This window comes from Anser cygnoides, chromosome 4 (assembly GCF_040182565.1).
Source record: "Anser cygnoides isolate HZ-2024a breed goose chromosome 4, Taihu_goose_T2T_genome, whole genome shotgun sequence".
NCBI classification, from domain to species: domain Eukaryota; kingdom Metazoa; phylum Chordata; class Aves; order Anseriformes; family Anatidae; genus Anser; species Anser cygnoides.
In genome coordinates this window covers 30970774-30997606 of record NC_089876.1, presented here as the reverse complement: position 1 = coordinate 30997606, position 26833 = coordinate 30970774, and the positions used below count along the sequence as shown (strand labels likewise).

General features: G+C 42.6%; 1 long non-coding RNA gene across 3 annotated transcripts in view; it reads right to left on the bottom strand.

The window, feature by feature from the left end:
* LOC106041884 (uncharacterized) overlaps positions 1 to 26833 on the bottom strand; it is a 52769-nt gene that overhangs the window by 24186 nt on the left and 1750 nt on the right. For all 3 annotated transcript variants that reach the window (XR_010831395.1, XR_007167298.2, XR_007167299.2), the window contains 4 exons: positions 26692 to 26776; positions 25423 to 25504; positions 9573 to 9662; positions 862 to 1042 (listed from right to left, as the gene is read on the bottom strand). This is a non-coding gene — a long non-coding RNA (uncharacterized lncRNA). The remainder of the gene's footprint in view (positions 1 to 861; positions 1043 to 9572; positions 9663 to 25422; positions 25505 to 26691; positions 26777 to 26833) is intronic.

Genomic DNA, 26833 nt, shown 5'->3' with positions numbered 1-26833 from the left:
TACTCAAGAGCATGTAGTTTAACTTGGCATTGGCTATTTGAAACCACTCTCTGGAAAGCAAGTATGAGCTTAGCATATTCTGTAGGGGGTCCAAAATAGGTACAGAACAAATCACACAAAAAAACACACATACACAGAGTAATAAATCAAACACATTATAAGTAATATAATACTATAAATTATTTATTTATAAATTTATTTTTATTTATTTATTATACTCCAGTGTATGAAAGCATTCAGAAGAGAACAGCTCCATTATAGGAGAAAACATGGAAACAAAACAGATGAGTGCCAAGCTTAAACTTAGCCCTCACACTATTTAGCCAGAATTAACATGAGATACACACTCGTCAGCACTCACAGACCGATGGTGGCATCACTAATGACTTTTGTCTGCCACTGTGAGGGTACACCCTAAGCCACTGAATCCAGTCTCAAACGCACAAAGTACTGGAAGCATTCACAGACGAATCCCTGCACGAGAGCCTTCTGTGACATACATGCAGGCCAAATTTCGCCTTATTTGTTAAAGCTTTAGCTGCTTGCTTTCACCACTTAGTCCCACAGAGGTGCAAGTGCTACCCTTCCATCACCATTTCATCACCATTTCTGTGAACTAAGGTCACCAATTGGTATTCACTGTCACATCTACCACAGGTAAGGGGTGCTCAAGGACAAACGAACAGGGGCAGCCAGGGCAGACTGAAAAGAACTGAAGAACACCATGTTGCCCACTCAAGGAAGAGGGACCACTCTCAATGAAAACATTTCTGTGAAACACCCAAGGGAGTTCTCTTCAGCAGGGGTCCTTGGAAAATGAGTTCCAGCTACAGGCAGAAAAGCAGTATTTCATTTACTTACCCGTGTTTTCTTGCAAGAAGTGTCTTTTGCAATGTGTTCCGATACATTGCCTCTCCCTGAAGCCAACCTCCTGCTGAAGCTCTTCACAGTTTGTTGCGGAGGAGAAGATGAAGCCTGCTAATTCCTGATTTTGAGTCCAGAGCCTGTACTTGAGAGGTCAAATGGGGCTGAGAGTGACCATCTGGACAGGAAAGAAACAACAAATTCCAGCCACAAACTTGCTTTTGTACACTGGTGCTCTGTGGCCGCAGAGCCAGAAAGACAGTTCCTACACACAATGCAGTAAAGGCGGTGGCAGGCCTCTGTAAATAAGTTCTTTTGAGGAAAAAGGCTAATGGGTGGTTTACAGTATGTGGGAATAAGTTAGCAGAAGGCTGCAGGGCTGGCAGTAATCAGGCTAAAGGCATCAGGTGAAGCCCAGAGGGAGCTCTCAGTGGTTAGAGGATACTGTCAGAATAAATAACACTTTTCCTTACTGGACACAGGCACAAAAGAGCAACTTATCCATGTCAGGTGTTTATATGGCTCCTATTATCAAGTAAGCACTTTGCAATCTTCACTGTGTTTACCTTCCCCAAAACTCACAATTGTAACAGCAAAGTCACTGGAGAACAGGGAGTGATATTGCCTGGGTACATTTTGAATATGGCAGTGAAAATGGCACTGGTGAAGCCAAAGAAAGTAAGACCTAGACTGTCAAAGGCAGTTTGGCCTTTACATCCCCCAGAAAATCACTTGAAAGTCAAAGTGAAAAGATCTCTGAGGGTTTTTACTTAAGTGACCAATTCAAGTTCACACAAGGATTCTGCAGCAGAGCAGGATACTTGCCTGCCCTGTCTTCAAGGAAATATTTCTATTGTTTCTGCTAGCACAAGTACAACCCCTATAGATGGGAACGCTTGCTTGGATGCAATTTTCTTTATCCTTCAGAAGCAGAGATGTTCTCCTGGCATCCCGCATTTGCATGGCATTCACTTAACCTTACAAAAAGTTAGAGAGAGATCAAAGCTGTTAGTTTGGCTGCCTGTACATTCCTTGTCTCCCAAAAACCGCCGTGCCTGCAACAGCCAGGTCATTTAAAATGAATTGGTTGATGCTATTAAATCTACACCCTAGGAACGAAGCCCTTACTGGCAAGTCCTGTTTTTTCCTCTAATGTCCGTACCTTGTGCCAAATAAACAGCGTTCATTTCACATCATTTGCAAAGGACAGAAATCCTCCGTAGAGCTGCAACAAACAACCTGCCTCCCATGCCAGTATGTAGTATACATATCTCGGGGTAATAAAGTCTTCATTTCATGCTTCAGCACACCTGATCTAAGGCTTGGATTCAGGAGCGTATTCAACAAGAGTTCAGACTCCACAATAGCTCCCACCTAACTTAAGCGTGAATGCCTCCACATTTATTCAAATTTTTAACGTTCAGACAGGTTTCCCAAGGGAAAAAGAAAATAAGAATCATTCCGACTTTGTACCTTCCACTTCTCAAGTAACTTTTGCACATATTTTTTGCACTGTACCCAAAACTGAAAGAGCACTGATACTCAAGACAACTAAGCTCCAGCAAGCAGTATGGGAACAGGTGACTGGTTGCAAAGAAGGAACCTGTAACTTCAAGAGCAATTTATACCAAATCTTCAGAGCTGACCTCTTCTCTCTCATGCTAGCTGTTTCTTGCAGTGTCTCATCATCAGTCCATGCAACTGGCCTATCAGAGTCCACAAGGATGCAGAACACCATGAAATATGTGAGTGCTTGTCAAAAGCATAGCCTAAATAGTTACTGTGCCATAAATATAATGTCAACAGCTGCTGTACCTTTCAGTTCAAGGTAAGAAAGAACAGCTGATGTGCTATCAACATAAAACAACAGGGCTCAACATATTGCTGCAGGCCCCAAGCACTCCACATCTGTCTTTACACCAGTGTGAGTTTGACACCCACAAGTTCCAAAAATAAAATACTGTTTGCAAAGGGAATTGTTTTTGCCCTGCATCAGAGAGCTCATACCTACAACAGGGCAGAGAGACGGTACTGGCTTTTCAGGCAGCCATTAAGGAATTCATGTAAGGAAGCATGAGGCAAATATGATGATAATCTCTACAGTGAAGTGCCTGTCAGGATAAGCCTCAGTCCAGCTGGGTGTTTATGCTGGCATATAACCTCAAGCACTGATTTGAAGAGAGCTGCTTGCAATCTTCAAGTTATGCACATACTTAAGCTGTATCCATATACTAGGGCATGTTAAAACTGATTTACTGGACGCTGCCTCACCACACCATTTCAACTAGACTAAATGATGTTGCTGGCCAGAGCCAGCTTGGGGCTCAGCCTTCACTTCACCGCAGAGTTCACCATACCTATTACCACCTCAACACAATCACAAACATCATCTCCCCACTCCTACCCTCTTCAGGTCAATGCTTCAGGGCTTTGCATGACGTGAATCTGAACAGGTACAAATAATTCAGGGTACATGTTGGCAGAGCACATCACTCCAGGCCGAGCCTGAAGCACGTAAACCATCACATTAAAGTCTATCCCATACCTAGGCAGCCAGCTGAACTGAGCCCTGAAGTCACAAGAGCTGGAAAACAAGATGGGAGTATGGTCTACTCCATATTCATTCTGCAATGGCACCACCTATTCCGGACACCACTAGCAGGGTCATCGATTTCCAAGGACAGCCCCAGTTGCCTTACTCAGACTTGAACCTTCAGGCGCAAACTTGGCCCTAGGGAACGACTGGAGCAGAAGCAGAGTGGGGCCAGGCACAACAAGCATTTGTGGCTATTAGTGAGCACTGAATATTGCCAACCACTCTGAAATACAAGCAAATACCAAGTGAGGCTTTAGCCAGTTTAGATAATCCTGCAGGGAATACTCCCAGCAGAAACTAATACATATGCAAGCAATAGCAAGCTGCCTGGAAAACCGAGCATTTTGCCTTCATTGTCAGATAAAATGCAACACTTAAATTGCCTTTGGCCTAGCATAAGTGTATTATTTAACATATACCCTCAAAAGTCTGTTCCTGAATATCTACACAGGTTTTATCCTCTCTTCTTCAAAGTTTCAGCACAGGAGGTCAATATCGTGCTCGGGGTCTGAATTTAGAGCAAATCCTACTGCCTATCTGGAAAAAGTCCAGATTTTTCCCTAAGTAACTGGGAGCACAGCTTGCCCACATGGAGACATCTCTCAGCCCCAAGGTTGTCAGCAGTCCCTTGGGATTTCTTAGCGATATGCAGAATTTCTGTGTTTAACCATCCTGCATTGTACCGCTGTACTTGCATTGTACTCGATCTGCTCGCTCACCCACTCCTGCTGTTGGTGTCAACTCAATTTGTCTCTCCCGCCACAATCCTCTTCAACTCTTGCAGGAGGGCGGGCTCGCTCTCCATTGTGTGATCATGCTGCATATGTTTGTAAAACACTAATGTCCCAGAGAAAGGGAGTGGGTGAAGGCCCACATGCGACATAATAGCATTGCTATGCCAGGAACAAAACATCCCCAAATGAGGGTGGTCGGCAGTACAAGTGGCTATCAGAAAGTCAGTGCAAAATTCAAGAGGCTGAGCACTTTCAATTACGATTCAAATCTGCCATTTAGTTCATCATGTTTATTTAGGCATTAAAAGCAATTTTCCAAGCACATGTCTGTCACATTTAGACACAATGGACTAGCCTGTAATTAGGAAGTATATGACCTCACTGGCTTTAATTGGGAGAAGCCTGCATCCAATCCGTTTACCAGATGATAGAAGGCAACTGGCATTAGAAGGGAAGTTGAGCGTCAGCTGGTAGAACGCACACAATACCTGCTATAATGTCTCCCAATTCATCATCACCCCCTCTACCATCAGGACTTTGTCAATGGTTTCTTCATCAATTTGCTCGTGTACCACCACAAGAGAGTAGGAGACAGATACTGCATGGTGAAGAATGATGTTTATCAGGGGCCGGGAGAGGAAAAATAAATAAAAAAATAAATAGCAGAAATAGCAAATTCTGCTTTGGCAAGGGAGCAGCACAGGCATGGGGCCAAAGCCAGGTCTAGTTGTAGAGGCTATAACTCTGCTAACTTTACACCTGCTTACCCGAGGCCAGAATAGAGCCCATACTACCCACCAGGGCATGCTGTAGCTTAACTGTACAAGAAAAAGACATATTTAGGACTGAAGCATACCCAGCAGAAAGCTATTATAAGGAAAAGTCCATTTGTTGTAAGAAAATGTAACAACAACAACAAAATCAGCTATATATATACCCAATTGCATAGGAAGTACAATTTTGGCCTGGTTAAGAGCTGACAGAACTCTCTCTCTACCTCCATTGAATTTCCAGTTTTTTCCATAATGCTGCACAGATGCTCCTGATTACTGGACAGGCCACATAACTATGCCCCCCACCCTTCCCCAGAGCTCAGAGATAAACAGCTATTGTCAGTTTCAAGAGCAAACCATCACCCTCCAAAGGGATCTATGCTCAGGCTCAAGGAGTCCTGACAACCAATTTTTTTTCAAAATAGGAAGGACAGAGAGGAAAAGCTATTGTGTATAAAAACCCTTGTACCACTTGGAGAAGTTCATCAATGAAAAGCCACTGCAGAAGGGTCTGGGTCTCCAGCGTGAGCAAGTCCTAAATGAGGCATGCAAACAGTGCTGCATAAACACGCATCCTTCTAGCAAAGTCTCTTTCTTCTATTGAGGAGAGCTGACTACTTAAAAAAATGAAGAAAAACACATTCTGGAAGGAAACCCACCTCCTGAAAGCAATCCTCTCCTATCCTGTCTTGGGAGGTTGGTTTGTTTGCCTTTTTTTTTTTTTTTTTTTTAATTATCATTGTGGGTTTGTTTGTTTGTTTGTTTATTGTGACAGCAATAGGACCTGCAGCTCGGCTACATTAAGATGCGGACAAGTCCAAGAGACAGAAGCAAAGAACATACAGAAGAAGCATTACAGAGAAGAGAGACTCACACACACTTCATCAGGAAAAATCTCCATTCACTAAAATCACATCCTCTGAGAGAAATGTTCTGGGGTTGACTTGTCACCTCCATTTGCTTCTACACCTCTAAGAGCAGGTACTGGGTCAGTCAATGCATTTATTTCTCTTGCCTACATTGCTTCATCTCGAAGAAAAAAAAAAATCACAGTTCTACTCCCTGTTCTATAAGCAGCCCTCCTTTTCAGCTAACAGTATCATATCAGGAAAGAAGCAGGGAAGCAGAAAATTCAGAATTTCCGCACCTCAGCATTATCCAATATTAAAAATAAATAAATAAATAAAAATAGATAAATAATCAGAGAGTCGGATAGATTTTACCTCAATACACAAGAAAGGAGGGGGAAATAAAGCTGAAAACTCAGAACCTTTTGCAGAATGAAATTCTCATTTGATTCCTTTTTTTTTTTATTATTTTTTATTTTTTTTTAACAAATTGGGCGGAGTTACCACCTCATGGTCACCCTGGAGGAGGGGAACCAACATCCCATCCTTCTGCAAAGCATAAGAAAACCATAAACCTGCAACTCCAGTAGCTGAGGGAAAAGAAAAGCTCAGGGAGAGGAACATTCTCCAAAAGAACACATCTCCGAAGCAGGAGATGGTGTCAGCTTCCTCCCAACACCGCTGCATTGCAGGAAAGCCAAACATGCAGCTGGTTCTGGAGGACTTGGCAGCCCCACACATGGGCCATCCTTGCTGCAGATCCTGCATTTTGAGGGTGCAATACAAAGGATATTCAAAACCAGAGTGGCTGGAAACAAGGTACATCTGTGTCCAAGCTTTTCCTTTCTCTACTTCCTTTCGTCTCCAATTCTCTGTCCTGCCCAGACCTTCTTTTTGCAGAAATTGTCGTTGTTCCACTGACCATACTTGCACAGGATTTACTTCAGACAAGAAATACTTCTTCAATGGCAGCCAGATGTTTTTAGACCAGGTGAAATGCTACGTGCCTAATGTACTTACCCTGGCACTTCAGCCTGTTGCTTTGTACACTGGCTAACCTTTCAGCACAACAGCAAGACCCAGCATTTAACAGAGGTTTTACGAGGTATGGCAGAATATTTACAAAGATACTTTTGCTTCTGCTCAGGTGGGCATAAAAGGTGCTGACACACATGAACAACTAGCACCTCTTCTTTAAAAAAGTTAATGATTTAAGTGCTACGTACCTGCCGCTGCACTGGAAGCTGCTTGTGGTGAACTACAGCACAATGACAGAAGAGGTTCCCAGGAATATGGGATAAACACACTTTGTCATTACTTGGAGAACAGTGTGGAAATGTGTAAGCTCATAGAAGAAAACCTCTTGTTTCTATTGGAAACATTCTGTACAGGAAACAAGGGCATTCCCAGCAGACTTCCACCTGCTTGCTCGCTGTCAGACCTTCCAACTGCTTGGTCTTTTGAGGATGACAGTTTTTAATGGGGCAAGAGAGAGAACTATTAATTGGCTCTCATGCTGAAAAACTGGCCTCCAAATAGGCGCCCAAGGCCTGCACTGGCTACAGCAAGGCCTCTTACTTCCATTTGCAGTTCCCTCCTTCATGCCTACATTGAAATTATGCACTTCTCCATATACTTTCTGTTTCATTTCTGTCTGCGCTTGGCCTGCTTCAGTTTTCCTCTGGCATCCCAGCTCACTGTGTTCATCCCATGCTCCTGTCCCAGTTACCCAGGGGTCGCCCTGAAAGACCAAATGATGAGGGAGAGCCAAGCTGGTTGCTGCAGCGTGCCCAATTTGTATTCAGGGCACAGCCGGGGGACAGGCCCCAGCCTGAAGCCACAGCTTTAGGGATGCAGAGTTGGGCCAGTGAGGGAGAGCAAAGCTGCCTCCTCGCCGTTTCCAGCAGACATAAAACACAATTCCCAACATGTGCCCCTGAGAAAGAGGGGCTAGGGAGTGGAATTAATAGCCACCTAGCATACCGTGTACTAGATTGATGGGCTCAAGAAGCAACTAGAAAAAATAATACTGCATGCAAAGCAAAGGTGCAGGAAGAGCCTTATTGTGTTATTTGTGTAAGAGGAAGGGAGCAGGCGATGGGCCTCGAAGGCCTGCAGAGCAATTAAGCTCCCGTGCTGTTTTTGGATAGGCAGGGCTGGCCGCGGCTGCGACTTGTGTGCAAGCCCGCGGACATGGCAAGCTCCTCTCCGGAAGCCGCCGCCGCTGCTCTGACTCGGAGGCATCGCCTGCGAAAGCTGTCAGCACCAGAGCCAGTTATTCGACAGCGGAGATGGTGGCGGAGGGGGTGGGGACGGCAGCGGGTGGGCTGTGCCATGCACAAATGCGTGCCCAGGGGCTGGGGGGCCCAGCAGTGTCAGGAGGGGGTGCCGGTTGCAGGAGACACAGTGCCTGGCATTGCACATGGCTAAAGAGTGGAAGAGTACATCATTTCTTTCAACTCATCTTGCATTCAGCCAGCTGCATATAAATTTCCCTCTATCTCATCAAGCTCTCACTGTTTGGCCTCCTCTGACTGATATTGGCTCATCATACTTAATCTAGGGTGAAATTTCCTCGTCTGAGCTAAATTACTCGCAGCCATCAAGGGAAACGATATTTATTTTTCGTGGGGCTAATGACCTGTCCCCCGGACCCACCCACTGATGGTTATTTACTAGGGCCCAGATGCTTGGGCTCAAAATGAGTGCTAATGTCAGCGGGGGCCATTTCTCATTCAGGTCTCTGATTGAATTGGAGCGATCCCATTGACATTGACTCTGTGACTTTTAAGGCCATTACCCTCAGCAAGAGATGAACCTCTCATCATTGCTCCAACACTGACAGCTGATTAGCGACAAATTACAAGCGGGAAGAACCGAAGACTTCGTTGGGTGAGGGTGGGAAGTGGGGGGAGAAGAGGAGGAGGGATTCGGAGGAGGCAGGGGAAAGCGCACGGTCGGGGAAGGTAGAATAAGTAGCAAAGGAGTAGGAAGGAGTGGGAGGAGAGAGCGCCGCTGAGACGCCGATGCAGCCTGTTGGCACTGGTACTGCTCCGCAGGCTTTCGCTGAATGCAGAACAGGGCTTGGAGCCAAAAGTCGGAGCGAGCCAGTGAAGATGCACACCGATCTCAGGGGCTTTGAATGTAAGGGCCAGGAGGAAGAAACTCCACTTGGGGTCAGCGAGTGAGGAACAGACAACAGGGCCAAGCCACAGCTGGGTTCCCCAAGTGCCACCCGAGGGGACAAGCAGAGAGCTCAGGGGCTATGCTCAGATTCTCGCAGGAACCGCTAGTCCCGTGAAGACAGAAAAATCTCCAGGAAGGCAAAAAGCTGTTTCTATGGACCGAGAGCTCCAGGACCAAGTATGGCTCTGCCACCAGCTCTCACTGCACTCCCTCTGCCAGTCCCCTCACCTTGCTGCCTTGGTTTCCCCGCTAGGGAGCTGGGTGGTCACAACTGACACCAACCCAGGCAGCATCTGCCTACAGCTATCAGCCACCGATGCTGACACACAAAACACTTCCCAAGCTGATGAAAAAGCTGCCTGACAGCCCCACTACGTGTTTCAGTCACGACCCTTGCATTTTCAGTGTTCCTAGTTAGAGGACAATAAATAGCACAAACACAGCCATAAACAATCACAGCACACCGCCATCGTGACATATTTTGCCAAGCACAGCAAGACCCTGGTTTCTTCTTTTACTGTTATTACAGAACCTAAGGATAACGTTTTGAATAATTCTGGGCTGCACTCACAGTTTTGTTTCTAACCACAGAAATGGATCCGCTCCTGATGTGAACCACAGTTGCCGGCCAGTAACACGCACCAGCTTTCTGTATCAGCTTCTGCAAGAGAAAGGAGTGGATGTTATGATAAAGCTACCAGAGAAAAAATCTATACCTTAAAAATGCTACCCACTGTGGATACGGTTCTTCTTATCTGGATGATTTGTGATGCAGACTTGGCTCCCCCAGGTAAAAGGGAATATTTTTAGTGACACAATTAATATAAATGGAGCCATCCTGAAAGGCATTACAAGGAGGCTTGTTGCTCTGCAGTCCTGCATAAATAGGCTTGGAGATGCTTTACAGCTCACAAAACACCAGGCCCATTTAAGAGAACAAGCAGCATGAAATACAAACAGAGAAAATGCTTGCGAGGCTGAACTGCTACAGTCACAAGTGCCCTCCCTGAATTAAAAACTGGCTTTGGACACTTGGGCAAACAAATGCAGTATGCCTAAGTACAGCCACAGCATGCTGTGTGAGCAGCTGAGCTGTGATTTCTGGTACTCGAGATCTGAAAATCCAAATGGAGTTTCAACAGCAGCCACGTTTGTCTGAATCTCACCCCTCATCTGAAGACAAGTTGCTATGAGGGAATCTGAGCTTGTGGCCAAACCTCACCTTGCTGCTCCTTGACAGCTGTATCTGGAAAGTCTCTGTCAGTGTTTCTGAGCAAAAATAGCAAAAGCAGTTCCATTCCTCTCCCGTCTCCTATCCTTTCACCCTGCTCTCCACACCATTTCTTTTACTGAGCTCAGGAAAGATATCGCATACTCAGACACCCTAAAAACCTCCTGGGGACTTGGCAATGCGCAACGTATTGGACTAGCTGTACAACTCACTGTGTTTTATGGAGTGCTTAGAACAACTGTGATCTCAATTACGCTGATGCAAGTCTAGAGCTAATCCATTCACGTACATTGAGCCAACCTGCGGCAGAGCTGAAGGCTCTGCAATCAGATTTGGCTCGTGTTGACAAATGGATGCATGCTTTGTTACAGTGACTGACTAGCAACCCCAGACAGCGCTCTTTACATGTTACAAGCCCTCTCCCACGTTCTGTCATGTGTGTTGAACACTTGGTGGCTTCCACAGAATATCCTACAAGAGAACGCTGGTTGCCATTTTTACGTGAACATCAGCCATCGCAAACATACCAGCGTGAAAGATGTACTAGGGTATGAACGTGCATCCTCTTGGCAGCCCAGGTCTGATCCTGATGGGAAGTTTCCTGGAGTATGGCCTATGTTTTAAGACATCCAAGTAGCAAAATTTCCTCCTAAGGCTGCACCTCTGTGGCCTCAGTCCTCACTGAGATTCTCCCCATTGGGAACTCAAAAATCTAGGATTGTCCCTTCCTCTTATCGAATTTCAATCTATCCACAGCAGCCCATCAGTATGCAAGGAACTCATGTGCCCCTTTAGCACCTGTCAAACTTGTGTTGAGAGAAAGCATTGCCATAAACCCTTTTCCCAGCATTGCACACTTCCCCTCTCCCGAGGCAGGACGATGTGTGCCTGGAGCAATCTCCACAGAAATCAAAAGTTTCTCTGAAAAAACAGACTGGGTTTTATGAGGTTTTTGTTTGCTTGTTGGCTTTTTTTTTTTGGTTTCTTCTTTAAAGTGAGGACAAAACAGATTGACTAACATTCAGTAAGGTCAGAACATTCAGCTGTTCTGGTGTAGAAGAATGCTTACACCTTCCTATTTAAATCAATCTTTTCTCAAAAATAGGACAGAAACGGAGTATCATTTCCCCTGGGAATTCAATTCCTCAACACATGTAGTCCTGAGGAGCTTTTGTCCTCTTTTAGAATTGAAAAGATACCTAAGTAACTGAAACACACCTAGTTGCCACTTGACCAACAAAACTCTATCCATTCACTAACTGAAGCATCACATCACTTTGTAGTCAAACTACACATCACTTTGTAGTCAAACTACACCTCAGAGCATACAAATACTGCAAAAGATCTTGCATCGTACCTTAAAAGAAAAATAAATGAATAAAAAGGAAAAGAAGAGTTTTCTTGTAACACAGTCTGCAAAACCAAAATGAAGCTTGCCAGTCTTTGGTCTTTTGAGCTAAGCTGACAGGTAAAAGCAGATCTAATTTCCAGCTCATAAGCAGCAGCAGGAAAGAAAAGCTGATGGAGTGCCTGACTGCCTGTGTGAGCCGCACAGTTGCTGGGGTGGGCCTGTACGACCACGCATCCAAACAGGCTAATGTTCCCCTTACCAGCCTGATTGGTCAATTTGGATGACATATTTTGGGCATCTCTGCTTACTCAGTGACTGCAACTTGTACACCGTCCACAAATCCCCATCTGCATCTACAGATGGTCCACTTTTTTTTTTTTCTTCCTTCCTTCATTGTGTCTAACAGCTCTTCAGGGTTGCAGAAAAGAGAGACAGAGATGTGGTTTTACTGTACCCTGCTCCAGAAGCCAGGTAGACATTAAATTCAACTGACGTAAAGAAAACTGAAATTCTCAATCTGCAATACTGTTTATTCTGCGCCGAAAAAACTAGTTCTCCAGTTCCAGCTCTCACACAAAGCACAATATAGCAGCAGCATCTAAACACTAACAAACATTTGCTGTGGGACAAAACAACCAAAAAAACCCTTCCGAGTTTTTAACTATGTGACATTCATTTTTACTTTAATATTGCATGTACTTTATTCCACACTTTGTAAAATGTTCTCTTTTTCTGTGCCTTATGAGGCATGACAAGATCTACTCAAATCTGGGGATACTTGACAAATGCTGAATCATCTGGTGAAGTGCTACAGGGAAACCAGGCTCGTTTTATCCATGCTGCAAAATATCTACCTGTTTTCACATTTCCCCATTCATAACTGTTTATTTTTTTCTTCACTGAGAAGAAAATACTGATACACCAAAGATTAAAAAAAAAAAATTGATTCATCATTCATTTTGTTTTATTTTGCTTAAGTTGTAGTGAAATTGTATCAAAAACACAGGAAACAAATCAAATTGGGAAGACTAAAGGAACTTGTTCTCCATGGGCATATACTCACACATACACTGCTTATTCTGAAGTCAGAAGTTGATTTACCTGTACGGCAGTACCTAACGTTGAGCAGTTAGTGCTGTCAACCAAGTTATTTTCAAGACTCAGGGCTTTTTGCCTATGAATTTAGAAAAAGCATTTACTAGGACCAACCCATCCTGCCTTGCTACATCCTCACTCCTCTTTCACTCTGGAGAAGGCTGAATTTGCAACGATCTTTGCATGTACATCCTCCTGCAGGATGCCGCTGTCACTACTGAGGTACGTTTTTCAACTATCATACATTACATTCCTTTACACCACAAACATCTTTTCCTTCACCATTTTTCAGTATATACCCTTGGAAGAATTCTGCATTTGTAGGGGACCACCTTGAGCAGCCTCAGTGAAATTTAATTTACATTGATTCAACCCTGAAAACACACCTCGTGATATTTTGCCAGCTGGGCCCCAAACTATTATTCCATTTTTAAAATGCAGACCATTTTGGTTTTAATCACACACTTGTATTTTGAGTTGGGTGCACTGTAATCCATGGAGTTCTGTAATTTTCCACTTCATTTATTTTGGATTTAATGAGCTGGTAATAATGTATATTTCCAGCAGACTGCCTGAAATGTGGAGCAGAAAGTCACAAAAGTGAAGAACTTAGGGAGGGAAAATTCCTGCCTGAACTTCTGTGGAAATAAAATAAACGAACACTAAGACATGAAATATTGAAGAGAAATGTGCCAGGTACCACTGCGTGAAAGCTGTGGATAAATGCTGATTTGATTTCTTTTAAGTACTAGTTAATATCGAAGAAGTCAGACTGCACCTCAATACAGCACCAATTGCAACCACAATGTTTAACAGCACAGGAGAAATGCTCTCTTCAGCAAAGCCTTTGGTCCAGTTCTCATTGCAATTGACCTGCAAGGGCTCAGAGGAGTGTCCAAAGTCAGGCTCCTATCTTTTACCTGGGCAGCTAGGCAAAGGGTTTGATTGTCTAGGGCTGAGCAAGCAGCAGCTCTCAATGGGATCTGAAAATTAGGCCATTTAATTAGATTCTAAAATATGTGGCACTACTACTTATCTTGAAGCATACCCTGAAGTACATACCTATCATTTCTTTCAGGGGTCAAAGATACCAATTGCTTTTCCTCTACTTTAGAAAAGTAACAAAGTTTGATCACAAGTACTAGAAAAAGTTTCCCGTGTTAAATGCTTGTTTCTGTCATGTTTGTGCTCTTCTGCTCCCTCTGGCCATGCACAATTGATGCTAACATGTCATTAAGCCACTGAAATGTGTTTGTTTGTTTGTTTGTTTGCCAAAGATAGCAAGGATTAAATATCTACGAAGTGGTTGTTCTTCATGTGAAAATACATGGTGTACACCCTTGTTTAACTTTAGAATTCAATACGAAAATCTGCATCGTCTGGTATAGCTTTGTTTTAAATTCAGTAACAGGTTAAAAATCAGCTCTGCTCTCTATTCTTTGTCAGTCCCACCAAGAAAAGAGGAAGTATTTACAGCAGCTATGCTAGACAACCATGCTCCCTGTGAGCATGTACAAACCAAATTGTGATTTCAGCATGGCTACTCCAGCGAGGATCCGGCCTGTTCAGCTTGTGTCATCTAGGTTTCAAGAGGAAACTTGGCAAGGAACCTTGCCTGTGTCTTTAACAGTGAAACTGTTTTTAAGGACGATGTGTAAAATACTAGTTTAAATGCTACATTCACAGTCCTGCTCTGCAAACTGTAAACACAAGCTGATTAGCCCAAGACATTTTCCCCAATAATTAGAGTCACTCCTTTGTGTTTAAAAAAAAAAAAAAACAACAACCAACAACAACAAGCACCCAACACACACCACACACACTTAAGGAAAAAAATTGATGTGGAATATTTTCAATGCTCTGCATAGAGCTCTATGAATAATGTGGCTGTACTAATTGGTACCCATTAGGACAGGGAATCAGAATCCCACTGCCCCAAACAGACTGCCTTTTCCTGATAATTATAATGCTAGGAAGCAAACCCCCAACAATTTCAGGACTAATCACAGAGAATATTGTATATAGTGTAACATTGTATTATTCCAAAAGGTAATGAAATTCCAGGAAACATCAGATGCAGCAGGTACATGAAGATAATTTTGTTTTTATAACCAATTTCAGGCAGATAAATACTAGAATCCTTTCCAATTTTCCCCCCATGAAACTAAAGTGTCACTGAGATTTACAGCCCCCTCAAGTTCTCTTTTCAAAGGAACATTCATTTACATAAACAGATAATCCCAGATAAAAATTTCCATTAGACAAAGGTGAAATGGATCAATTTTCTCTGCCAAGACAAATCTTAAATCTTGAACAGATAGGGTCATTATTACACCAGGCCCATTTCAGAAATAATGTATTAAAAAAAAAATCATCCGATAGCAGCCATTTCCAGCTTTCCAATTATCTTTAAGAAAAGCTTATTCTGTGGACAATAAAGCACATTACTGCACAATATGATACAGTCCATAAAGATCACAATGTTTTATGAAAGGTTAAAGAAAGCTCAGCACATTTAGGGGAATGTCATAACCCACAAAGTCTTTCAAGACTTAACTGAACCCATGCGCAGGCTGTGCAAATATTGTGCTACGGTTTGCAGTGCTCCTCTCTTGGTATCAAAACAGTGCTCTAGGAAGCATATGCCACCCTGGTTCCTCCCTGGAAATCAGGTATCCACATGCCATAAAAATAGGAGGTGCTTGCACAGCTCTTCTTCCTCTGGGGACGAAGTTAATTCATCCGTCCTTTTTTTACGTGCTGGGGAGGAAAGCACAGTCGCTTAGGAGCACTTACCAAAATGCGTGGTCCCTCTGCCCTTGTCTTCAAGACCACGTGGTTCTCCTCAAACCATAGGGATGTTTGACCACGCAAAGGCCACCGTCTGTCTCACCCTGCACATTGCCCTTCCATCTCCACCTCTACCCTCAAGCCAGTTTTGGCGTTAACAAGGCAGAAGCAAAAGCACAGCCTCTCCCCAGCCCCTGACCACCCGTTGGACCCCTTGCTCCCACACAGCCACAGCCCTCGGTGCGAAGGCAGAGCAGAGTGACTGGCAACCCTTGCCCAACACCGTGGGGACAGAGAGAGGCAAGGCAGTGGGGCAGGAACACCCTCCTGCCACCGAGACACTGTGCTGCTCTCAAGTGCCACACAAGTTTGTCAGGCCCCCGGGAATGGGGTTTATGAGGGGTGACAGCAGCGAGGAGGAAGTGCCAGAAATCACTGCCTAATAGACACGGCCATCAAAGCAAAAACAAGCAGCAACATAGCCGACTCCTGTTTTCATCTAAGAGAAATCAGATTTATTTGCCATTTAACTATCTGTTCCTTCCCAACATCACGTGCGCAATGGGGAGAGCAGTTACAGGGGACTGAATGAAAGCTGGCTAGTGGCAAGAAAAGAAATCCAGGAGAGAACCTGCAGAAGGCTTTGTACCAGCCAGCACCGAATCCAGCCCTACAAAGTGCCAAGTGTTCTCACAAATTAAGGTGATGAGGCTGCACAAATCTCTCCAAGAGCTTTTGAGACCACTGCGCTTTAGGTCTGTGGATGTTCTGTCACTAACTGTGGAATACAAGAAATGAGAATTACCCGAAATGAAAAGCAAACCAACCTGCATACCTGGACATGCTTTTCCAAACAGTTTTCCACTGTACCACAGTGCACGGCCAAGTTATTTTCATTTCTTCGTTAAGGGCAACTCAAGACCTTTGTGTGACCTGAACCCTATATGGCTTTCTCCTGAGAGGGGTCCTCATTCAGTGACTTTGTCTCTCACGTCTTCCACCCTATCTTTCCTTTTCATGTTCTTCTTGGGGTTCTTCTTTTGAACTCAAAGCCCTGATGAACAGAGGCTGTTTGCCTTTACAGCGGCTAGCACTCAGGGTGCCCAGTTTCCTGCCTGCTCATCACCACATTAGAAAATGCCACGTTGGTGGAGTAACTGCAACCATATTTGTTTCTGAAAGGGAGTCCACCATCTCCCTTTCTAAGTTGCAATAAAGAGGTGGACCTGCACAAGGAGTTTCCTAGGAGTTTCTGTTCAAGGCTCCTCTGTTTTTTCTTCTTTTAGATTTTTTTTTTTTAAGACTTTGACCTAAAGGTCAGTTTCTTCACAGGAGCGATTGACTCAAGCAACTGCTATAATAAAGACTGGTTATGGTGCTCCCTCTGGGGCTCCATTTCCCAAAGCTGTTATACAGCGGTTGTATTTTTGAATCCCTCAGGGAGAAAGTTGCCCCATTTGCAAGAGAACAGCTGGAGCTGTAGGAGTATTCAAAGGGCTAGCTCGTTGTTCTGTAAGACAACTAAAATTCACAGAGAAAACATTTATACTTGTGGCAATAACATTTCTCTATTCAGTCTACAGTTAGCTACCAAAAACAGAGACATAGCAAATTGGAAAGGAAAACCTACCTATCTGGAGTGCATAAAAGCTGTTAAAACAAGTCAATGTATGACCAGTAACCAAAAGTTTCTTCCTACACTGCCAGAAGTGCAAATACCTTTTATTGACACTGAAAGAAAAACTTGACATTATACAACCACGTAATTGTAGTGTTTGATATAGCTGTGTATCCACTGCATTAGCTAGTTGACAGCACTGATGCTGAATAAAACTATACATGCTGTAAAAAATTAACACTACTCTGAAATTACATCTGGTCAGATTTTTCAAGCAAAGTTTGTGCTTCTCTTTCTGTCCTGTATAAACAGGATAAAAAAACTGTTGCTTTCTTTTAGAAGTCAAAAGAAATTGTGAACTATTAAAAGAATCCCTTTATGCAAAATATCTGAATGAGTAAAGGGATGCCATCTGTTTTAAAAAAGGTGATGTTCTGTAAACTAAATAAATGCCCCAGTGGTGAATTTAAATAACTACTTTAAAATAACCACAGAAAAGATATCTGTTCTATCCCACTATAAATAGCAAAATGCTCAGAAACATCAAAGTTCCTTTTCAACTTTTAAACTCTCTTAGCCCGTGTTGAAAGGATTATTACAGTTCAAAGAAGATGCAATAAAGTAAAAGATAAATCAGAACCTCACCTCTACCAACTCTTTTTCAGATATCAAGACTCTGTGGTTTGGGAACGTGTAAGCCTTTACAAGAGGTATGCCCTTTCTGAGAAGGACGGAATTTTTACCTTGCTAGCAGGTTTGTACAGGGGAGAACAGATCTCAAAAAGGATGTGTGATTTACGGACCATTGCACAAAAGTCACTGTGGAGGAAAGACTTGGGTTGCACAAATAGGGGTCACTGGATCATCTTTCACCTCTATATATGGTCCCAAATGCTTCTGAACAAAACAGGCAATTGCTGTTACTGAGAAATGCAAACCAAATCAAATCACAGGCTTTTCCTGTGATCCAATGCAACTATGGAAGATCAAGTTGGGGTCTACTATGCTTCACGATGCACCATTATCACCTGAATTCGGATTGGCTGAAGACGCAGGAATCACGTGGAAAGAAAAATAATTTTCATTTTTGAAATTGTCAGGCTATGTGATTAAAGCTCTCCAGCACAAAAATCAGCATGGGTTGAATAACCAGACACTTGTGGCTCTCTAGAATACAGTAAATACCTGTCTTCATAATTTCACAAAGTTGATTCATTTATAAGGTGCAAAAAATCTTCCAAGTAGAGCCATACTTTCTTTAACTGTTATTTGAAACTTTGTTAGTGTGCGGAAATAGTTACTATTGCAATAGCTGCAGTATCAGTCATAACATCTAATGATGTGGAGATTGTTGCCTTATAAAATTCACAGCTGGGTAGCTACATGGCTCAAGGCTAAAACCTATTTTAAAATCCAGTGTTTTAGGAGGGAGGGTGTTTATTAAAACATTTTGCCTATTAAAAATATATGACACATCATCGGTCATTCCATGTGATGCAGTGCCAGCCCTTTTTTAGGCAGTCCACTTGGGATAACTGCTGAAAACCTGGCCAGCCTGTTTGAAAAGTCCACATCCTAATCATTTACTAGTCCATCAAAAAAAAAAAAACAAAAACAAAAACAAACAAGCATTCCAGCAGCCTGAAAGAAACTCACCAATGCCCCTCGCACAGCGTGCCCAGAAACTTGCACTCACATACAGCCACAGTGGGTCTCTTCCCACTGATTGACGTTCAAAAAGGGAATAACGCTTGATCCGCTTGTGTCAGAAGTTACACTGAAATAATGAGGCTGCAGCTCTTTCAGGGGTGGAGTGGTGAACATGATGGAGAGAGAAATGCCAAAACACATTCTCTCAGTGATTTCACGGTATTTGGCATCTGTTTCCACGAGTTGATGTGTATCTTAAAACTTGGAGAACACAAGGACAAAGACTATGAGGCTAAACAAAGATGAAAACTGCTGTCTGTTCTACCAGGCACCCCTCTGCATTGTGTAAGGACAGCCTTTAAAACTTCACAGTAAGGATCCCAGCTTTCACGGGTGAACACCAAACAAGTAGTCCCGCACAGAGGTCAGTGGGACTACCAGACTGATGGATTCTGTGACAGAGTCCACCACCCAGTCCCACACCAGAAACAGCTACTGTGTCTGCAACCATTGTTGGAGAGAACTATCCAACTAAGAGGACTCGCTCCCTGAACTGCTGACTGAGCTTCTGGGAATGAAAGGGCAGCTGAGGAGTATGAGAGTGAATGCAGATTAGCCTGAGTGAATCCACGGAGGGCGGCGTCACCTCAGATCAGAGGAGGCGATGGTGGTCTGTTCCATCTTCGCTATGTCACACGCAGCCACATTTTTAACTGAGGTAGAGTTACCTGCTCTTCCTACCCTGTATGCAGAAGAGAGAGCCAAACCCAGAAGAGACCCAACAAACCAGATAGCTGTTAAAATGTTTTCCTGTAGGGGTTTCCTCAGGGAAGCTCAAGGGAGAGATGCACACAAATATATCCTAAGGACCCAAGAAAACACAGCCCATCCAATAGGCCTTTGGTTTTAAAAGGCAGAAGTTAAACTTATGCTTTGGACTAACCCTTCAGCATGAAGAACACAATGTATTATGCTTTAAACAAAAATGTCACCACTGCCGATATCCAGGAAAATAACCCCAACCTCATTGCACGTCCTCTTGTATGACAAAGCATGGATGCTGTTATTCATATTCATACTGTACGAGTGTTCCCAAAATGTCAGCCTTTCCTAATGATACTAAAGTGATTGGAAATTAAAGTGCAGTTCTGGGCAGGAAAGGGACTCTATTTAAAAAAGAGAGAGACAGACAGAGACCGTGGCCATTGCCCATAACTGTTCCTAACTGTCTTCCAAGTTCTATCTATTAACTAAGCTTATGTACAAAAGCCATTTTTTTAACTACTGTCAGCACTGCAGAGCCGATACGGCAGCAATAGAGCAAGCTGTTCTGCCTCATGCCTCATCAACATTTCTCACAGTCTGTATCAAAGCATGAACATTAGCAAATTCAGCTGCCCTTCAAACTTCCAGCACCAGTCAGGAGAAAGCATCTGTGGCTGTTCAACTCCTTGTGAGGCTGACAAGGGGGTTGAAAAAGATCCTAGCTTGCCAGAAATGTCCGTAACATCCAAGCCCAGTTGTTCTCCATGACACATGGCTGTAGGACAAGCAAGAGAGCTGTTGAGCTCTGCTCGCTTTCTATCACTCCATAATATTCAAGCTTCACTCCAATTACCAGTCAAAATCCCTCCCCAGCAGCACAGATCAGTGGGTTAGCTGTAAGCTTTCATAACTCACTAATATCATTCAGCATGTCTATGGGAATCAGAAGATGTTATGGAAGTGGCACACTTGAAATGGTTGCAAGATCACTTCCTAGAGACACAGCAGAAGCTAACAAAATAGTGGCTTTAGTGATGTGTCTGTTACGGAGTAAAAAGCTTTCAATCTACCAGTCACTCAGAAAAAGGCAGGAAATACCGTCAGAAGGCATCCATCAGTTTTGCAGACTGTAGGAAAACAAGAAACAGAATAAAGATGAGCTTTGGGTGAGAGAAGCAGCATTTAGAAGTCTTATGGCTTAAACGTGTACAGTATGAACAGGGAGTTACATCTCTGCCTCATTTTACCTAGGTACAGCTTCCGAAGAAGAGACTATTACCTTTAAGATACAGAAAAAGGAACAAGAATATAACAGAATTCTAAAGGTTGGTCAAATCAAAGTGCTCTGCAATCACTTTTGGGATATGCTTAATGATTCTTGTATGACAGACAAGATACAGCATGAAACATGGTTTATGAAGCAAAGGAAGGATGATGCAACTGAAGAAGAACAGAGAAAAATTCACGCAAATCCTTACTAGACTGAAAAGATCTTGCATGGGCCTTGCTTCCTGCCTGATAACTACAGGAAAAAAAAAAAAGCAATTTAAATATGTATAATTGATGAAATAAGCAAATTATTTCATGGGGAGAAAGAAAAGAAAATAACTCACCTAACCAATAGATCAAAAAAAAAAGATATTCAAAAATAAAACATTAATGACAATTTCAGTATTTTGCCACTTATACCTTACTTCATTCTTCATGGACCTCCCCGAGTTTCCTTAAAAAAAAAAAGTCTCCTCCATATATATTTGCACTTAAAAGTCTTGATGACATCAGTAAGTGAGACAGGCAATGAGCATGAGAGGGGGATTTTTATTTGTGTATCTTCTGGAAGACACACTTTCATGGGATTCCAATTTTAGTAATCAAGCTGACCGTGGAAAAACTAAAATCTCCTAAGACCGACTAAGTAGCAATGGGAAAAAGAGTCCTGGCAGATGGGCAATGATACACACAACACAGCCTGCGAAAGCAAGACAATTGTTTCCTCTCTGATTCCCAAATTATTCCATCCCAGCGTGTTTTTGGAGGCAGGGCAAACCTTTCTTTAACATCTCAAATTCTCAAACCATACCACTGCTACTTAGCAGTGATCTTGGCATTTAGCAACCGTCAAGAAAACATCATGATTTGCATACTCTCATCTTGGCAGATGAAGGAAAAACAAGACAGAAGTAATGCGTTAAATGATCAACTTAACTCTTACGGCTCTGAAGTGACACTTCTTTCTCTAGGCCTATCCTTCATTTGACCTTGAATTTCTGATCAAGTTGAAGCTCCACTACCCTCAATGCTAGTCTATAGAACTGCTGTAAAACAAATCTCAAATTGCCACAAAAGGCCACAAATACCAATGTCTCATTATTCACAGAGGTTCAAGAGTAAAACCTGCAACTGCATTTCCTTTGACTAATTACAGGAACTGTTTGAAGATGGCTGCCAGTCTATATGCCTAGGTAGACAGTTTGTTTCAGATTCAAATTTTCTCCCAGTCTGAGCTTGAGAAGTTGCATTTTGGAATTTAAGCACAGGTTATTTTATAGGAACCAGCCATGAAGTATAAATCAGAGACATCAGTGCCAACTCAGTACTCTGTGCAAAGAACAGAGTGAGTGCTCTAGAACAGGAGGATAAAAAAACAACCAAACAAAACCTTGTGGTGTTTATCTTTATTACTGATTACTACCACCCCGCACCTGTGTACTCCTTGGATTCATGAATCATTAAAAAAACACACCTGAGTCATTACACAGAGGAGTCATGAAGAACAAAATGGGTGTGTGCACGTGTTAATGCATTGACATGGTAAATCTAGAAAAAAAAAAGAAAGAAAAACAATGGGAAAAAATATGTCATTGCTCTCTTTTTGGGGACTACTGCCAATTCTTCATTAGGATCTCCTAAAAGGGTCACATACCAGTATACTTGATAAAACAGAAATGGAACAAATTAAGAAGCCCTTGAAGACACACTAAAGCCACTTGCCTTCTAAGGCGGGAAGTAAAAAGTGCTGATTCTACAGGAAGTAGAGTGAGATGATTCCAAAGGCCAAATACCCTGGCCTTTTTTGACATTAAAGTGGCACTATACAGATCAAACTAAGAGCACAAGAAAAGTTTGGGATTTTACTAAAGCTCAAATAGCTATAGGCATACAAATCCTCATCAGAACCAAATGAGAACGTGTGTCTCCTGTCATATATACAGCAACATTCAAATACCTCCAGAAGTCTGCAAGCAACAGTGTAGATTTACAACAAAAGTGTTGGAACAAGCACCTAATCCCCACTGACACCAAGAAAGCATTCTGACAGCCTGCACAGCTCAAAACATGCTTAAACATCATTGGAAACTAAGCCTCTCTTTTTTCCCTCATCCTCTATTGAGAGGCCACTGTAGAGAAAACAATTATATAAACCAGAGCTGCAGGACTACTGTACAAAAAGGCTATTTTGATGTGTCACAGGGTCTTAGAAACATGGTCCCCCACTACAGCAATTTATATCAAGGCTTTGATATAAATTTCATTGATAATAATATATTCCACTGATAATATTTATATTCATATAAATAATAAATTCCATTGAGAATAATAATATTGATATAAATTCCTCCATCTCAGGGGAGACTAAGGCTTTCATGGGAATGGCCTGGCTCCTAGGAAACTCAGAAACCTACACTGTTGTCCAAGAGTGAAATGACCGCATCGACCAAAGTCCTCTAGTCCACAAGTCCTGGAGTTTCACCCTCGCTGTAAATAACTCACCTAAATCCATGACAACTAGAGAATCAAAACCTCTGTAGTCAAAATAGTTCATCCAGAAATGCCTTCTGTCATGGCATGAATTCCAGCTGCGATAAAATTTTATAGGCAAGCTGGAGTTAGTGAGACCTTTAAACCTGAAAAACCAACATGCACCTAAAATTCAGAACTCCACACAAAGTTTTTTTTTTCGCCACCAGTTTTACCAGGAGCAGGTCATTGCACTAGGAAACATCCAGCTCACGTTATTAAGCAGCTTTCCAGACAGTTTCTTCCTTTCCCTAGAAGTCCCCTCATTCCTCAAAATATATATAAAAAAATCCTTTGTTGTGCTCTCACCACTCTCACCTTCAGAACCTACACACAATTAATTCCAGTCCTTCAGGCTCAGGACTCTATTATGCTGCGAAATTGTTCATGTTTGTCTGCTTAACAGGGATGGAAAAGATGCTGCTAAACTGGAGAAAAAATAGCAAGCTGGGCAGAAGAGGTGCTTTCTTCCATTGTGTGCACAGTGCATTTTTGCTGACTGTAAGCTCTCACATGGCAGGAAAAAGCCCAAATGCCATTCTTGCTCTTGCTATTGGCAGCTGTTCTCTTATCACCAAAGAGAATTTATCGCACCACTGACAGATGCTGAGATTCAGAAGCTGGAACTGAAAGCCAAAGGGATTGAATCAGAAAACAGAAATGCCAAAAAAAAAAAAAAAAAAAGGAAAAGGAAGAGCCCTACCAAAACAAGTCACTTCACTGCACACATTGCACATGCATCTCTCCACGGGGAGAGGAAAAGAGAGCCCGAACCCCCCACGACAGATGTCAGGCGTTCTGTTTCGGGCACTTCTGGAAGCCGCTCAGGTTCTACGCTGAAGAGTGCGGTACAAGATACCACAGAGAACGTCACCACAAAAATCCTAGCAGATACAGCGCACGGAAGATGCATCTCCAGGGAAGAAGGACTTAAAACCAAGCTTTCTTAGTATGAAGGTCACTCTAATTACTATATACAAGGTACTTGCATTCTTCACGCTCTCTTATTGAAGGGAGTGTGTGGATTAGGGGTAGTGCAGTATTTCTGTTTTTCCCCACTCTCGCTTTAAAAACCTCTTTGACTTCCACAAACCTATAAACCTTATTTTCTTATTTCCAACTTCCCCACATATCAAGTACTTAATTTCACAGATGCTCTGGCTACTTCCAAGAGAGGATACATCTGTTTTAGATAACAAGGGGCTTTAAATAACTATCTCCTGATGTAGCAGTCAGTAAACATATTCTATACAAGGCCATTTGCAAGTTTTCTTTGCACAGACATACAGAACAGAAAGTGCTTTATGCACATGAATAAATATATGGTCTTTATGGTCATAAACCAGTGCCTGTATTTTATTCACAGGCTCTGCATTGAAATACGCTCCTGCGCACAGTACTCTGAACTAGATCTACTTCCTTCCAGCCCCAGGGACAGAGGAATAAGAACGTGGCTATACATTGACACAGCAACGACAAGGTCTCTCTGCTGATAGCATTATGCAAAGGAAGACATGCGATACCTTCAGCCAGTATTCCCAAATGCATTCTCTCGGCTAAGGTCAGACTAATGACAGATTTCATCTCCAGGCACTGATCTGTCTTTTCTGGAGAACACGGAGCAAGCTGAGCACTCCCCCAGCAGCAGATTCCATCAGTGGGAAAAGCAGTCCCAGGGCACCTCCTATTTCCTTGTTCCCAATGAACTAACGAAGGGCCAGGTCCCCGTGAATCAAAAATCAGGAGGTGTCTTGTTTAGGAATGAGATCAAATGACAAGTCACACATTTTATTTTATTTTATTCCATTCTAGCACTGCTCTTACACTGATACAGGTCTGCAGGAAACAGCGTGGCCAAGATGAGAACTCAAGTCACGGTACCAATTCTTTGTTAATTACAAAGTCAATGAAGAGGCACCTAATTGAGCTGGCGAGTATAACGAGCTCCTTCGCACCAGCACGGATGGAAGATGTTCAGGCTGATAGCACAGTGCCAGAGTGACACCCTCAGGAAGAGCCAAGAATGAGCTCACTGACAGGTTTCTAGCATGGGAGATGGGTAGCCCTGAGCGGTCTCAAGTCACCTGCACCACATAACTGTCTCAAATGCTTTTATCACTCACCTGCTTTACTGAGCCTCCTATTTTGCAGCTGCCACTGTTTGGAAAGCAGTTTTCTGAAATCTTGTTCACAGGGATCTTCTTGCTAGAAACAAGCAATAAAAAAAAAAAAAAAAGATAAACCAATGCCTCAAAAACCAGCACCAATAATATTTCAGGCTTCTTCATCCCTTCACAATCAAATTTGATTTTTTTTGATGTTCCACTTTTGTGACAAGCACTTGAAAAGATCTTTTTCTTGCATATTTTTTCTAACTCATTTGTCCCGTTTTTCCCTCAAAAAAAAAAAAAAAGTGCAAAATGGAGCAGGACATAAAAAAATGCTGCTAGTATTACAGAACTAATACTAGTTAATTAATTCATATAAACTTGCTGTTCTTCACCTATATTTTCCTTAAACTAGACACTGAAGGCAGGCTAAGGGGTTATATTTCAGGCATCTAAATACAACATTATCTGTTTATACTGACAAACACAGAAGAATCAAACTCAGTGGGGAGCTATCTTGGTTAAGGAGAAACAGTTTAGGTCATTTGTCATTTCCTCAGCCATCTCTTTAAAAGCCTTCTCTCTCTGCCTACATAGGTCATCTGGGTTTCAACAGAACATTATGGAACCTCTCCCGCACATTTATTGTTACTCCCAATTAAGCTTATCTGCCAGTAAAATTAGGGATACAGTATAGGAATTAGGGCAAGCTAGGTAGTTACCCAAGAAGGTCAATTTAGGTCAAAGCTATCTTGCCCAGATGGCTAATTTCAATCACTTACGCATACAACACAATTGTTCAATAAGCTCAAAATAAATAGTGTAAGTAATTAATTTAAAGCTGCCCTAATTGTTTCTCAGTTTTCCCTATTAACTTAACCTATAACACTTCTTCTATCAAAGCTTCAAAGCTTTAACTTAACAGCCAATTAAAGCTATCAAAAAAAAAAAAAAAAGTGCTGTCAGCTCTGATTCCTTCTGACTGAACTCTCTGAAGCGCTCGGGATTTAATTTAAATTGCACAGGGCTTAGAAACAAAGTCTTTTTTTCCAGGTATAATGTTCTCAGTGACCTAATGATTCAATGGACAATTACAGCTAATTACAGTTTTAACCTGGTAGCAACTTTCTAAGCAGCATTTGGCTTGACAAAAGTGAGTGTCCACTTGAGCGAACAATGAATCTCCCCATTTATCAGCAGGAGCTGGGGAGGATGCCACTGCTTTCTCTGCTCGGTTTCACAGTGGCGACGAAAAACTTCCCAGGACGGTTGGGGTTCTCTCACCTGAAGTAACGTGGTGGCTCTGTTCTTATTCCTTTATGTGCATATGTGTGCACAAGTACTTATTATCTCCCTCATTCTCCAGGTGCTGCAAAGAGAAGGAGGGTGATACTTGTTAGTAAAAAGATTACCACCACATAGAGAT